Below are 13785 nucleotides of genomic sequence, written 5' to 3'. Positions count from 1 at the left end.
GTACAAAGTGTTGGAATGTGTTCAATATTCCAATCTAAACCAAAAGAGTCTCATATCTCTACAATTAAGAGGATCATTAGATATGTTTGTGGCACATCCAATTTCGGTCTATAGTATCCTAAGATTGATGATTTTTTTGCAGTTGGTTATAGTGATGCAGATTTTGCCGGTGATAAAGTTGATAGAAGGAACACATTAGGCTTATGTTGTTTTCTTGGAAAGTCCTTGAATGTTTGGTCAAGTAAGAAGCAGCCAACAGTGGCTTTATCCACTACAGAGGCTGAGTATATAGCTGCTTTTTCTTGTTGTTCTCAGCTTATGTGGTTAAAAACACAGCTTGCTGGCTATAAATTAAATGCTGAAAATATTATCTTATTGTGTGATAATATGAGTGCCATTAATATTTCAAAGAATCCAGTTTTGCACTTGGTGCACGAAATTGTGATCGTTACTTTTCACAAATCCAATAATCCCTAGTAATGGCTCCAAAGACTTGGTGCTCAATACCATGGCATAAACACAACTTCGCACAACTAACCAGCAAGTGCACTGGGTCATCCAAGTAATAAACCTTACGCGAGTAAGGGTCGATCCCACGGAGATTGTTGCTATGAAGCAAGCTATGGTCACCTTGTAAATCTCAGTCAGGCAGACTCAAATGGGTATAGTGATAAACGAATAAAGCATAAAGATAAAGATAGAGATACTTATGTATATCATTGGTGAGAGCTTCAGATAAGCATATGAAGATGCCTTCCCTTCCGTCTCTCTGCTTTCCTACTGTCTTCATCCAATCCTTCTTACTCCTTTCCATGGCAAGCTTATGCAAGGGTTTCACCGTTGTCAGTGGCTACCTCCCATCCTCTCAGTGAAAATGTTTCTATGCTCTGTCATAGCATATGGCTAATCAGCTGTCGGTTCTCGGTCAGGCCGGAATAGAATCCAGTGATTCTTTTGCGTCTGTCACTAACGTCCCGCCTGCTAGGAGTTTGAAGCACGTCACAGTCTTTCAATCATTGAATCCTACTCAGAATACCACAGACAAGGTTAGACCTTCCGGATTCTCTTGAATGCCGCCATCAGTTCTCGCCTATACCACGAAGACTCTGATCTCACGGAATGGCTGGCTCGTTTGTCAGGCGAGCACTCGGTTGTCGGGCGATCAACCATGCATCGTGTATCAGGAATCCAAGAGATAAACACTAGAGCCTTGATTGCTTGTAGAACAAAAGTGGTTGTCAGTCACTTTGTTCATAAGTGAGAATGATGATGAGTGTCACGGATCATCACATTCATCAAGTTGAAGAACAAGTGATATCTTGGACAAAGAACAAGCGGAATTGAATAGAAGAACAATAGTAATTGCATTAATACTCGAGGTACAGCAGAGCTCCACACCTTAATCTATGGTGTGTAGAAACTCCACCGTTGAAAATACATAAGAACAAGGTCTAGGCATGGCCGTGAGGCCAGCCTCCCAATGATCAAAAGATTCAAAGATATCAAGATATCAAATACAATAGTAAAAGGTCCTACTTATAGAGAACTAGTAGCCTAAGGTGTACAAAGATGAGTAAATGACATAAAAATCCACTTCCGGGCCCACTTGGTGTGTGCTTGGGCTGAGCAATGAAGCATTTTTCGTGTAGAGACTCTTCTTGGAGTTAAACGCCAGCTTTGGTGCCAGTTTGGGCGTTTAACTCCCATTCTTGTGCCAGTTCCGGCGTTTAACGCTGGAATTTCTGTAGGTGACTTTGAACGCCGGTTTGGGCCATCAAATCTTGGGCAAAGTATGGACTATCATATATTGCTGGAAATCCCAGGATGTGTACTTTCCAACGCCGTTGAGAGCGCGCCAATTGGGCTTCTGTAGCTCCAGAAAATCCACTTTGAGTGCAGGGAGGTCAGAATCCAACAGCATCTGCAGTCCTTTTCAGTCTCTGAATCAGATTTTTGCTCAGATCCCTCAATTTCAGCCAGAAAATACCTGAAATCACAGAAAAATACACAAACTCATAGTAAAGTCCAGAAAAGTGAATTTTAGCTAAAAACTAATAAAAATATACTAAGAACTCAACTAAAACTACTAAAAACATACTAAAAACAATGCCAAAAAGGGTACAAATTATCCGCTCATCACAACACCAAACTTAAATTGTTGCTTGTCCCCAAGCAACTGAAGATCAAATAAGATAAAAAAGAAGAGAATATGCAATGAACTCCAAAAACATCTATGAAGATCAGTATTAATTAGATGAGCGGGGCTTTTAGCTTTTTGCCTCTGAACAGTTTTGGCATCTCACTTTATCCTTTGGAACTCAGAATGATTGGCTTCTTTAGGAACTCAGAATCCAGATAGTGTTATTGATTCTCTTAGTTAAGTATGATGATTCTTGAACACAGCTACTTATTGAGTCTTGGCTGTGGCCCAAAGCACTCTGTCTTCCAGTATTACCACCGGATACATACATGCCACAGACACATAATTGGGTGAACCTTTTCAGATTGTGACTCAGCTTTGCTAAAGTCCCCAATTAGAGGTGTCCAGGGTTCTTAAGCACACTCTTATTGCCTTGGATCACACTTTATTTCTTTCTTTTTCTTTCTTTTTCGTTTTTTTTTTCGCTTGCTTCTCTTTTTTTTTTTTGTATTCACTACTTTTTCTTGCTTCAAGAATCATTTTTATGATTTTTCAGATCCTCAGTAACATGTCTCCTTTTTCATCATTCTTTCAAGAGCCAACATTCATGAACCACAAATTCAAAAGACATATGCACTGTTCAAGCATACATTCAGAGAACAAAAGTATTGCCACCACATCAATATAATTAAACTGTTATAAAATTCAAAATTCATGCAATTCTTTTCTTTTTCAATTAAGAACATTGTTTATTCAAGAAAGGTGATGGATTCATAGGACATTCATAACTTTAAGGCATAGACACTAAGACACTAATGATCATAAGACACAAACATAGATAAACATAAGCACTAAAATTCGAAAAACAGAAAATTAAAGAACAAGGAGATTAAAGAACGGGTCCACCTTAGTGATGGCGGCTTGTTCTTCCTTTTGAAGGTTTTATGGAGTGCTTGAGCTCCTCAATGTCTCTTCCTTGTCTTTGTTGCTCCTCTCTCATGATTCTTTGATCTTCTCTAATTTCATGGAGGGGGATGGAATGCTCTTGGTGCTCTACCCTTAGTTGTCCCATGTTGGAACTCAATTCTCCTAGGGAGGTGTTTAGTTGCTCCCAATAGTCTTGTGGAGGAAAGTGCATCCCTTGAGGTATCTCAGGGATCTCATGATGAGAGGGGTCTCTTGTTTGCTCCATCCTTTTCTTAGTGATGGGCTTGTCCTCATCAATGGGGATGTCTCCCTCTATGTCAACTCCAACTGAATAACAGAGGTGACAAATGAGGTGAGGAAAGGCTAACCTTGCTAAGGTAGAGGACTTGTCCGCCACCTTATAGAGTTCTTGGGCTATAACCTCATGAACTTCCACTTCTTCTCCAATCATGATGCTATGAATCATGATGGCCCGGTCTAGAGTAACTTCGGACCGGTTGCTGGTGGGAATGATTGAGCGTTGGATAAACTCCAACCATCCTCTAGCCACGGGCTTGAGGTCATGCCTTCTTAATTGAACCGGCTTCCCTCTTGAATCTCTCTTCCATTGTGCGCCCTCTTCACATATGACTGTGAGGACTTGGTCCAACCTTTGATCAAAGTTGACCCTTCTAGTGTAAGGATGTTCATCTCCTTGCATCATAGGCAAGTTGAATGCCACCCTTACATTTTCCAGACTAAAATCCAAGTATTTCCCCCGAACCATAGTAAGATAATTCTTTGGATCCGGGTTCACACTTTGATCATGGTTCTTGGTGATCCATGCATTGGCATAGAACTCTTGAACCATCAAGATTCCGACTTGTTGAATGGGGTTGGTAAGCACTTCCCAACCTCTTCTTCGGATCTCATGGCGGATCTCCGGATATTCACCCTTTTTGAGTGAAAAGGGGACCTCGGGGATCACCTTCTTCAAGGCCACAACTTCATAGAAGTGGTCTTGATGCACCCTTGAGATGAATCTATCCATCTCCCATGACTCGGAGGTGGAAGCTTTTGCCTTCCCTTTCCTCTTTCTAGAGGTTTCTCCGGCCTTGGATGCCATAAATGGTTATGGAAAAACGAAAAAGCAATGCTTTTACCACACCAAACTTAAAAGGTTTGCTCGTCCTCGAGCAAAAGAAGAAATAAGAGAGTAGAAGAAGAAGAAATGAGGGAGAAGGGAATGGCTTTTGTGTTCGGCCAAAGAGGGGGAGAAGTGGTGTTTAGGTAGTGTAAAGATGAAGGGGTGAAGAAGGGTATTTATAGGAGAGAGGGGGGGATAGGGTTCGGCCATTATGGGTGGGTTTGGGAGGGAAAGTGGTTTGAATTTGAAGGGTGAGGTAGGTGGGGTTTTATGAAGGATGGATGTGAGTGGTGAAGAGAAAGATGGAAGTTGATAGGTGAAGGGTTTTTGGGGAAGAGGAGTTGAGGTGATTGGTGAATGGGTGAAGAAGAGAGAGAGAGTGGTGGGGTTGGTGGGGATCCTGTGGGGTCCACAGATCCTGTGGTGTCAAGAAAAAGTCATCCCTGCACCAAATGGCATTCAAAATCACATTTTGAGCCATTTCTGGCGTTAAACGCCGGGCTGGTGCCCATTTCTGGCATTTAACGCCAGGTTCTTGCCCTTTTCTGGCGTTTAACGCCAGTCTGGTGCCCCTTTCTGGCGTTAAACGCCCAGAATGGTGCCAGACTGGACGTTAAACGCCCATCTGCTAGCCTTACTGGCGTTTAAACGCCAGTAGGTTCTTCCTCCAGGGTGTGCTGTTTTTCTTCCTGTTTTTCATTCTGTTTTTGCTTTTTCAATTGATTTTGTGACTTCTCATGATCATCAACCTACAAAATAAAATAAAATGACAAAGAGAAATAGATAAAATATAACATTGGGTTGCCTCCCAACAAGTGCTTCTTTAATGTCAGTAGCTTGACAGAGGGCTCTCATGGAGCCTCAAAGATACTCAGAGCAATGTTGGGACCTCCCAACACCAAACTTAGAGTTTGAATGTGGGGGTTCAACACCAAACTTAGAGTTTGGATGTGGCCTCCCAACACCAAACTTAGAGTTTGACTGTGGGGGCTCTGTTTGTCTCTGATTTGAGAGAAGCTCTTCATGCTTCCTCTCCATGATGACAGAGGGATATCCTTGAGCCTTAAACACATAGGATTTTTCATTTACTTGAATGATCAGTTCACCTCCATCAACATCAATCATAGCCTTTGCTGTGGCTAGGAAGGGTCTGCCAAGGATGATAGATTCATCCATGCACTTCCCAGTCTCTAGGACTATGAAATCAGCAGGGATGTAATGGTCTTCAATCTTCACCAGAACATCCTCTACAAGTCCATGAGCTTGTTTTTTTGAATTGTCTGCCATCTCTAGTGAGATTCTTGCAGCTTGTACCTCAAAGATCCCTAGCTTCTCCATTACAGAGAGAGGCATGAGGTTTACACTTGACCCTAAGTCACACAGAGCCTTCTTGAAGGTCATGGTGCCTATGGTACAAGGTATTGAAAACTTCCCAGGATCTTGTCTCTTTTGAGGTAATTTCTGCCTAGACAAGTCATCCAGTTCTTTGGTGAGCAGAGGAGGTTCATTCTCCCAAGTCTCATTTCCAAATAACTTGTCATTTAGCTTCATGATTGCTCCAAGATATTTAGCAACTTGCTCTTCAGTGACATACTCATCCTCTTCAGAGGAAGAATACTCATCAGAGCTCATGAAAGGCAGAAGTAGGTCCAATGGAATCTCTATGGTCTCATTTTGAGCCTCAGATTCCCATGGTTCCTCATTGGGGAACTCATTGGAGGCCAGTGCACGCCCATTGAGGTCTTCCTCAGTGGCGTTCACTGCCTCTCCTTCCTCTCCAAATTCGGCCATGTTGATGACCTTGCACTCTCCTTTTGGATTTTCTTCTGTATTACTTGGAAGAGTACTTGGAGGGAGTTCAGTAATTTTCTTACTCAGCTGCCCCACTTGTGCCTCCAAATTCCTAATGGAGGACCTTGTTTCAGTCATGAAACTTTGAGTGGTTTTGATTAGATCAGAGACCATGGTTGCTAAGTCAGAGGGGTTCTGCTTAGAATTCTCTGTCTGTTGCTGAGAAGATGATGGAAAAGGCTTGCCATTGCTAAACCTATTTCTTCCACCATTATTGTTGTTGAAACCTTGTTGAGGTCTCTCTTGATTCTTCCATGAAAAATTTGGGTGATTTCTCCATGAAGAATTATAGGTGTTTCCATAGGGTTCTCCTAGGTAATTCACCTCTTCCATTGAAGGGTTCTCAGGATCATAAGCTTCTTCTTCAGATGAAGCATCCTTAGTACTGCTTGGTGCATTTTGCATTCCAGACAGACTTTGAGAAATCAAATTGACTTGTTGAGTCAATATCTTATTCTGAGCCAATATGGCATTCAGAGTATCAATCTCAAGAACTCCTTTCTTCTAACTAGTCCCATTGTTCACAGGATTCCTTTCAGAAGTGTACATGAATTGGTTATTTGCAACCATTTCAATTAGCTCTTGAGCTTCTGTAGGCGTCTTCTTCAGATGAAGAGATCCTCCAGCAGAGCTATCCAAAGACATCTTGGATAGTTCAGAGAGACCATCATAGAAAATACCTATGATGCTCCATTCAGAAAGCATGTCAGAAGGACATTTTCTGATTAATTGTTTGTATCTTTCCCAAGCTTCATAGAGGAATTCTCCATCCTTCTGTTTGAAGGTTTGGACTTCCACTCTAAGCTTACTCAATTTTTGAGGTGGAAAGAACTTTGCCAAGAAGGCATTGACTAGCTTTTCCCAAGAGTCCAGGTTTTCTTTAGGTTGAGAGTCCAACCATGTTCTGGCTCTGTCTCTTACAGCAAAAGGGAACAGCATCAGTCTGTAGACCTCAGGGTCAACCCCATTAGTCTTGACTGTGTCACAGATTTGCAAGAATTCAGCTAAAAACTGATGAGGATCTTCCAATGGAAGTCCATGGAACTTGCAATTCTGTTGCATTAGAGAAACTAATTGAGGCTTAAGCTCCAAGTTGTTTGCTCCAATGGCAGGGATAGAGATGCTTCTCCCATAGAAATCGGGAGTAGGTGCAGTAAAGTCACCCAGCACCTTCCTTGCATTGTTGGCATTGTTGTTGTTTTCGGCTGCCATGTTTTCTTCTTCTTTGAAGAATTCGGTTAGGTCCTCTACAGAGAGTTGTGCCTTAGCTTCTCTTAGCTTTCACTTCAAGGTCCTTTCAGGTTCAGGGTCAGCTTCAACAAGAATGCCTTTGTCTTTGTTCCTGCTCATATGAAAGAGAAGAGAACAAGAAAATGTGGAATCCTCTATGTCACAGTATAGAGATTCCTTGGGGTGTCAGAGGAAAAGAAAATAGAAGAAAGAAGAAGGAGAAGAATTCGAACTTTAATTAGATGGAGTTCGAATTGTGCATTAAGAAGGAGTGATACTCCATAAATAGAAGGATGTGAGAAGAAGGGAAGAGAATTTTCGAAAATTAATTAAAAAAAAGATGTCAAAAACAATTTGAAAAATTGATTGATAATTTTCGAAAACTCAAAGTAGAAAAGAAATCAATTGAATTTTGAAAAAGATTTTGCAATTAGAAATTAAAAAGATATGATTGAAAACTATTTTAAAAAAAGATGTGATTAAAAAAATATGATTGAGAAGATATGATTTGAAAACAATTTTAAAAGATATGATTTTAAAAATTAATGACTTGCCTAACAAGAAAAGATATGATTCAAACATTAAACCTTTCTCAACAGAAAAGGCAATAAAATTGAAATGTTCAATCAAATCATTACTTGTTAGTAAGTATCTTTGAAAAAGGAAAGAAATTGATTTTGAAAACATTTGATTGAAAAGATATGATTTGAAAAAGATTTGATTTTGAAAACTTGAAAAAAAATTGATTTGAAAACAAAATCCTCCCCCTTGTGCCATCCTGGCGTTAAACGCCCAGAATGGTATCCATTCTGGCGTTTAACGCCCAAAATGGTACCTCTTTGGGCGTTAAACGCCCAACCAGGTACCCTGGCTGGCGTTTAAACGCCAGTCTGTCCTTCTTCACTGGGCGTTTTGAACGCCCAGCTTTTTCTGTGTAATTCCTCTGCTGCATGTTCTGAATCTTCAGTCCCCTGTACTATTGACTTGAAAATAGAACCAAGATCAAATAAACAAGGCATGCAAGACACCAAACTTAAGATTAGACACTAGACTCAAACAAGAACATAAAATATTTTTGGTTTTTATGATTTTGAAAATTTTTTTGTGCTTTTTCGAAAATTATATGAAAATAGAAAATAAAGGTTTCAGAATTCTCAATTTGAATTTCCAGGAATCATTGCAATGCTAGTCTAAGACTCCGGTCCAGGAATTAGACATGGCTTCACAGCCAGCCAAGCTTTCAAAGAAAGCTTCGGTCCAAAACACTAGACATGGCCAATGGCTAGCCAAGCCTTAGCAGATCATTGCTCCAATAGCAAGATTGATAGAGATCAACAAGCTATTGTGATGATCAGTTGAAACCTCGGTCCAATAAGATTAGACATGGCTTCTCAGCCAGCCAGATTTCAACAGATCATCATGAAACTCTAGAATTCATTTTTAAGAACTCTAAAAAAAAATACCTAATCTAAGCAACAAGATGAACCGTCAGTTGTCCATACACAAACAATCCCCGGCAACGGCGCCAAAAACTTGGTGCACGAAATTGTGATCGTTACTTTTCACAAATCCAATAATCCCTAGTAATGGCTCCAAAGACTTGGTGCTCAATACCATGGCATAAACACAACTTCGCACAACTAACCAGCAAGTGCACTGGGTCGTCCAAGTAATAAACCTTACGCGAGTAAGGGTCGATCCCACGGAGATTGTTGCTATGAAGCAAGCTATGGTCACCTTGTAAATCTCAGTCAGGCAGACTCAAATGGGTATAGTGATAAACGAATAAAGCATAAAGATAAAGATAGAGATACTTATGTATATCATTGGTGAGAGCTTCAGATAAGCGTATGAAGATGCCTTCCCTTCCGTCTCTCTGCTTTCCTACTGTCTTCATCCAATCCTTCTTACTCCTTTCCATGGCAAGCTTATGCAAGGGTTTCACCGTTGTCAGTGGCTACCTCCCATCCTCTCAGTGAAAATGTTCCTATGCTCTGTCACAGCATATGGCTAATTAGCTGTCGGTTCTCGGTCAGGCCGGAATAGAATCCAGTGATTCTTTTGCGTCTGTCACTAACGCCCCGCCTGCTAGGAGTTTGAAGCACGTCACAGTCGTTCAATCATTGAATCCTACTTAGAATACCACAGACAAGGTTAGACCTTCCGGATTCTCTTGAATGCCGCCATCAGTTCTCGCCTATACCACGAAGACTCTGATCTCACGGAATGGCTGGCTCGTTTGTCAGGCGAGCACTCGGTTGTCGGGCGATCAACCATGCATCGTGTATCAGGAATCCAAGAGATAAACACTAGAGCCTTGATTGCTTGTAGAACAAAAGTGGTTGTCAGTCACTTTGTTCATAAGTGAGAATGATGATGAGTGTCACGGATCATCACATTCATCAAGTTGAAGAACAAGTGATATCTTGGACAAAGAACAAGCGGAATTGAATAGAAGAACAATAGTAATTGCATTAATACTCGAGGTACAGCAGAGCTCCACACCTTAATCTATGGTGTGTAGAAACTCCACCGTTGAAAATACATAAGAACAAGGTCTAGGCATGGCCGTGAGGCCAGCCTCCCAATGATCAAAAGATTCAAAGATCTCAAGATATCAAATACAATAGTAAAAGGTCCTACTTATAGAGAACTAGTAGCCTAAGGTGTACAAAGATGAGTAAATGACATAAAAATCCACTTCCGGGCCACTTGGTGTGCTTGGGCTGAGCAATGAAGCATTTTTCGTGTAGAGACTCTTCTTGGAGTTAAACGCCAGCTTTGGTGCCAGTTTGGGCGTTTAACTCCCATTCTTGTGCCAGTTCCGGCGTTTAACGCTGGAATTTCTGTAGGTGACTTTGAACGCCGGTTTGGGCCATCAAATCTTGGGTAAAGTATGGACTATCATATATTGCTGGAAATCCCAGGATGTGTACTTTCCAACGCCGTTGAGAGCGCGCCAATTGGGCTTCTGTAGCTCCAGAAAATCCACTTCGAGTGCAGGGAGGTCAGAATCCAACAGCATCTGCAGTCCTTTTCAGTCTCTGAATCAGATTTTTGCTCAGATCCCTCAATTTCAGCCAGAAAATACCTGAAATCACAGAAAAACACACAAACTCATAGTAAAATCCAGAAAAGTGAATTTTAGCTAAAAACTAATAAAAATATACTAAGAACTCAACTAAAACTACTAAAAACATACTAAAAACAATGCCAAAAAGGGTACAAATTATCCGCTCATCAGCACTCTAGAACAAAACATATTGAAGTGAGGTTTTACTCAATAAGAGAACATGTTCAAAAAGGGGATATTAGCATTCAATTTGTTAAATCAGAGGAGCAATTAGCTAATATTTTTACTAAGCCACTCGCTGAAGACAAATTCTGTATGCTTAGGACTAGTTTGGGGATTTTAAGTTATGATTCATTATTTGAAAATTGCTGATGAGTTTGTTGGAGTTTTTGTCTCATAAACAGGTATGAGACAATTCTGGGCATATGAAGAACCTTCTATGATCAGTGTTCTCTGGGCTTTGTTGCACGTGCTGAATTATCTGGGCCAGCCTTATAATTCAGAATCTGGGTGGTCCAATATGTTTCCTTAAACCAAACCACCTCTGGGCCCAATATGAGTGTTACATGATCTATTTATTTATTGTATCTTGGTTTACTTTATTTATTTTATTTTATTCATTTTGTCTTTCAGTTAAAAGCTTTCAAAATTTAAAATTACTTTTCATTTTATTTTTAATAAAATCAAATCTTTCTTTTGGTGATGTCAAGTCCTTTCAAAGTCAAATCAGAGGTGATGCAATTGCATGTTTTAAGAAAAAAAATTTTTGGTGCGGTTACTAACACTTCTTCTTCTTCCTTCATAACTCCTCCTCTAACCCTTCAGTTTCCCCCACTACCTTTGTTGCCTCTTTTTGTTCAAAATAAAAAACCAACTAAATGAGGAAGAAAACTGTTTCACAAAAGCCTCTTCGTGAAAAGATCTTCAAGCTTCCTACAAACCAAAAACCTTTCATTCGCTCTCAAGACAGGACCTTCACTCCCTCTCCTTCTCCTCCTACCTCACCTCCTCGCTCTGATCCCATGGCTCGCACTAAGAACCTCTCAAGGTTTCCACCCTCAGCCAAGTAGATGCCACCACCAAAGGAACCTTCTTCTAAACCTGGTTCTTCGAAGCCAAGCTCTTCGAAAGGAAAACACCTAGCTGCTGCAGAACCTACCTCTGAGCCCACTCAACCTAAGATAAGGTCTATTTCCATTCGTTCTCAGAGAGGTAAACCTCGAATCCCTCTTAAATCTATTAGAGAACTAGACATTGATCCATTTGTACACAAATCTCACTTCATGACCTCTCACTCCAACTATAACCCTTACAGATTTAAATCTTCCATGAATAATGATTTTTATTAAGGAATTATTAAGTATCGTACCCTGTGTCCCTCTTTTCTTGCTAATTTACCAAATCTGAAAAAAAGGCTTTTCTTTTGTTGAAAATTTAGAATTTCTAGATTGGAATCACCTTTTTAACATAAAAAATTAGTGTACCCAATTTTGGTCAAAGAGTTTTATGCTAACATGACATATCATGAGGGTAGTGTTCATTCTTATGTCAAGGGCCGAGACATTGTGCTAAACAATGAAACAATCAGTGATTTATTGAAATACACTGATGTTGGGGCTTGTGCATATACTTCTGTTAAGTGGGATGAAGGAGTTGGTATCTCTTTCAATGATACTCTGGCTCATATTTGTGAACATGTTTCTCTGATTGATGGCATCACCCCTACTCATAAAGCCCTGGGTTATGAACGTGCTCAATTGCACCGTATTTTAAATTACATCATACTTCCTCAGAGTGGTTCATATCAAAGGGTATCTTACACTGACACTCTTGTTTTGTATGCCCTGCTCACTAAAACAGAAATTTCTTTTGCTTATTTGATGGTAAGATACATGTTTGACTCTGTTTGAAGTGAGAAAGACAAAGCCCTTCCTTATAGCATGTTTCTAACTTGTATTTTTGAGCATTTTGGTGTTGACTTGTCCAATGAGTATTATGAAAATAGACATTCATATCTAAAGGGAGGTGGCTTAGTGAAACAGCATAAAGGACATACTCGCTCTAAAAGGGTGGTTCTAGATGATGAAAATGATGAGATCATTCCTGAGCATTCTCCTCCTCCTTCCACCGAGGGCACTTCCATCTCCATTGGACAAAAATCTGCTTTGTTTAATGTTGTTAGAGATGTGGTCCAAGAATTTGTCTCCCAATCCAATCATATGATTGCCATGAGTAAGGAACAAGAGAATCTAGCAAGCAAGCATGAGAATTTCCTCCGAAAATCAAGAGATAGAGTGGCTGTCTTCATGAAGTTCATTGATAATCTTCAACAAGATGAAGATCATGCCACTGATGCTGAAGAGGAAGCTAATTCTGAGAAAAATGGTTCAGATGCCTAGATTTGTCTCATGAAGCTCCTGTTGTCTGCTCACTTTTGTCTCATGAACCTGTTTTTCTTGTTAATTTTGAACTACTTTCTGTTTATTTTGGATGACTGTAATATTTTAACTACTGTTGCATTTACTTTCAATCAATTTGGTGTTTAGACTTTTCATTAACTCTTTCTTGCAGGTTTTAAGGCGCGGTTTTTGTTTGATCTTGACTTTTTTCCACTCTTGATGACAAAAGGGAGAGTAGTAGCATGAATAGCATGAATATTGTGAATTTTTTGCTATGATTTTTTATTACTGCTGCTATAATTTTTTGCATGAGAATTTGATTTGCAAATTTTGCTACTGCTGTGATTTTTTGGCATGAGATTTGCAATTTGCTTTTTATGATATGTTGTTGTTTTGTCCTTGTTAGTCTTAATGCTCTGTCTTGGTTAAAGCATGATCAGTTTTTGAAATGGATATTTGATTAAAAGGTGCTGACATGATATGTTCAGTCTTTAGCTTAATATTGGTTATAATTGCTAATATGTTTTGACTCAGTTTTGGGCTAAACAAATCCACTTAGTCATGTGTCATGAGATGTTACAAATGTTTGAAACTGTCACTGTTTACTGCATCCTTGGCTAGTATATAGCATTTTTTTGGATTCCAAATAAGTATATGCAAACAGAAAATAAAAGAAAATTATAAATCAAGGGGGGACTACTCTTGAAAAGGAAAGGAGAGCAACACAAAAGCAAGTGACATCATTCAAAGAGAAGTTCCTTATCTTTACTCAAAATCAATTCCTTTTGATTAATGTTTTAATTATGTTTGTCATCAATGGGGAGATTGTTGAGTTAAGAAATTAACTAAATTAATTTGATGATGACAAACATTATTTTATTGGGCTAATTAACCAATTAGTTTTTAATTGTGCTTGATAAATTGTTGCAGGCCAAAGAAAGAATATTGCAGCAGCCCAATAGGAAGAAAATCAAACCAGAAATAAAGTGGGCTACAAAGCACTAAAAATCCAAAGTTGTTAAGCAATAGAATCAGTTGG

General features: G+C 39.6%; 1 non-coding gene across 1 annotated transcript; it reads left to right on the top strand.

Annotated features, from left to right (window-relative positions):
- Positions 1-6743: 6743 nt before the first annotated feature.
- Positions 6744-6851, top strand: LOC130953379 (small nucleolar RNA R71). The gene has a single exon (XR_009075550.1). It is a non-coding gene; the product is annotated as a small nucleolar RNA R71 (small nucleolar RNA).
- Positions 6852-13785: the final 6934 nt, after the last annotated feature.

Source organism: Arachis stenosperma, chromosome 9, assembly GCF_014773155.1.
Source record: "Arachis stenosperma cultivar V10309 chromosome 9, arast.V10309.gnm1.PFL2, whole genome shotgun sequence".
In the NCBI taxonomy this organism is placed as follows: Eukaryota; Viridiplantae; Streptophyta; class Magnoliopsida; order Fabales; family Fabaceae; genus Arachis; species Arachis stenosperma.
The sequence above is the reverse complement of the archived record's forward strand: the minus strand, read 5'-3'. Positions and strand labels throughout refer to the sequence as shown.